At 38.8% G+C, this 2566-nt stretch overlaps 1 pseudogene; it reads left to right on the top strand.

Moving 5' to 3' along the window:
- Positions 1 to 1342: 1342 nt before the first annotated feature.
- Positions 1343 to 2337, top strand: LOC100454167 (large ribosomal subunit protein uL30-like; annotated as a pseudogene).
- The last annotated feature ends 229 nt before the right edge of the window (positions 2338 to 2566 follow it).

The raw sequence follows: 2566 nt of genomic DNA, 5'->3' as shown, positions 1-2566 counted from the left end.
GAAGGAAGTGTGTGGCTCCTAAGCCCTAACTTCCAAGAACACAAACCCCTACTCTTAACAGCTCAGCTGCAACCAAACTAACCTCTGTGGTGAATCTCAGAGCCAGAGATGGCCAGGGTAAGGCAGGGTTCTGCCGGGCTGTGCAGGGTGGTGCTGACGGCAGTGCCATCAGGGAGGCTCTACTGCCCTGGGCAACATTCTCTAGAGGCCACGTCAGGTTTTCCTCTCCAGAGCCTCCACTGTGCTCTCCAGAAGAGAAGCTGTAAATGGCTTACCAGAACTGCCTTGCCATGGCTTCCCGGGGCTGTGTTTACTAACTGCAAAATCATCACCCTGCTTCAGTCTCAAAGTCTTCAGACATTTCTTGATCTGGCTGTCTTAAAAAGCAAATTTAACATCAGCCACGTAGCCAGGTTTTCCTTGCCAACAATCATGTGAGTTTGCTATTCTGTTCCTGTGCATCTTGCGCACTGTAAAAACAGTTCCTGGAGCATCATATGTCATGGATCTAGTTGCCATAAACTGAAAACATTTTCTTCATATTTTGTGGCACAAACTAAAAGCATTCTGGATGCGGTTTGCATACAGTCCATCTCTGGCCAAAAAAGAGGTTTAAATTTATGGATAAACAGAGAAAGGGGGGTAGCCACTGCCTTAGTTAAGCCGTTTTATTATCAAAGTCAATGTTGGATAGTGTGTATTTTTTAATTTAATTTTTTCCTGTGATTAATGTTCTGAAATTATCCTGCAATAAGTATAACCATGTTCATTTTATGTAGCAAGCTTAAATTTGTCTAACAGTATTTTATAGCTGACAGAAGCAGAGAGGAAACAGAAGCTTCTTTTTGGTCTCTTAAAAATAAAAAATAGAAACAGTCATGAATCTATATCGTTTTTCAGTCTTTTTTTATTTTTCAGTAAACATATTCATTAAGGCCCCTTAACAAGATGGGACAGATCATTTTTAAGTCAAAGTGAAACTAAAACTTTAAAAGACATTTCTGCTTCTGGGAATGGTAAACCAGGTAATGAAGACCAACCATTCTGCTGAGGACAGCCAGAAAGTCTGGACAGAATATTTAAAAAATTTTAAAGACAGAGGCGTACTAATAAGTTGGCTAAGAATTACCATACACAAAAATCAAATTCCAGGTGAACTGTATACTGAAATATGAAAGATAAATAATAAAGCTTTTAGAAGATAATATGGGAAAATGCTTCATAGCCTAGGGGTTGGGAAGGATTTCTTAAATAGGATACAAAAAGTATCTAGTATTAAAAACCAGACAAATATGACTACATGAAAATTAAGAATATTTGTTCATCAAAAGATACCCTCCCTCTTTTTCCGGCTGGAACCATGGAGGGTGTAGAAAAGAAGAAGAAGGTTCCTGCTGTGCCAGAAATCCTTAAGAAAAAGTGAAGGAATTTTACAGAGCTGAAGATCAAGCGTCTGAGAAAGAAGTCTGCCCAAAAGATGCTTCGAAAGGCAAGGAGGAAGCTTATCTATGAAAAAGCAAAGCACTGTCACAAGGAACATAGGCAGATGGACAGAACTGAAATTGAATGGCGAGGGTGGCAAGAAAAGCTGGCAACTTCTATATACCTGCAGAACCCAAATTGGCATTTGCCATCAGGATCAGAGGAGGTATCAATGGTGTGAGCCCGAAGGTCCGAAAGGTGTTGCGGCTTCTTTGCCTTCCTGAAATCTTCAATGGAACCTTTGTGAAGCTCAACAAGGCTTCAATTAACATGCTGAGGATTGTAGAGTCATATATTGCTTGGGGGTACCCAAATCTAAAGTCACTAAATGAACTAATCTACAAGCGTGGTTATGGCAAATTCAATAAGAAGCGAATTGCTTTGACAGATAACACTTTGATTGCTCGATCTCTTGGTAAATATGGCAACATCTGCTGGAGGGGCTGATTCATGAGATCTATACTGTTGGAAAATGCTTCAAAGAAGCAAATAAATTCCTGTGGCCCTTAAAATTATCTTCTCCACGAGGCAGAATGAAGAAAAAGACCACCCATTTTGTAGAAGGTGGAGATGCTGGCAACAGGAAGGACCAGATCAACAGGCTTATTAGAAGAATAAACTAAGGTGTCTACCATGATTATTTTTCTAAGCTGGTCAGTTAATAAACAGTACCTGCTCTCAAATTGAAAAAAAAAAAAAAAAAAAAAAAAGACACCCTCGAGAAAATGAAAAAACAGGCAACATAAAACCAATAAAAGGCCCATATTCAAAATAATAAAGAGTTCTAACAAGCTCTAAAAGAAAAAAAGATAACCCAACAGGAAAAGGGACAAGGGGCTAGATGAAACATGTCATCAAACGAATGACAAAAAAACCTAAATTATCCAAATGGCCAATAAACATAGGAAAAGGCATCTAGTCTCAGTAGTAAGTAAGGGTGATGCAAAAGAAAATCATAATGATACACCATTATATACCACAATGGCTAAAAACATCAAAGTCTGATATGATTAAGTGTTGCTGGGGCTATGGAACAACAGAAATCTTCACACACTACTTGTGTGAATGCAAATTATTACATCTA

The sequence above is a fragment of the Pongo abelii genome, chromosome 23 (assembly GCF_028885655.2).
Source record: "Pongo abelii isolate AG06213 chromosome 23, NHGRI_mPonAbe1-v2.0_pri, whole genome shotgun sequence".
Lineage (NCBI taxonomy): Eukaryota > Metazoa > Chordata > Mammalia > Primates > Hominidae > Pongo > Pongo abelii.
Note: the sequence above shows the minus strand (reverse complement) of the source record. Positions and strands in the feature narration are given on the sequence as shown.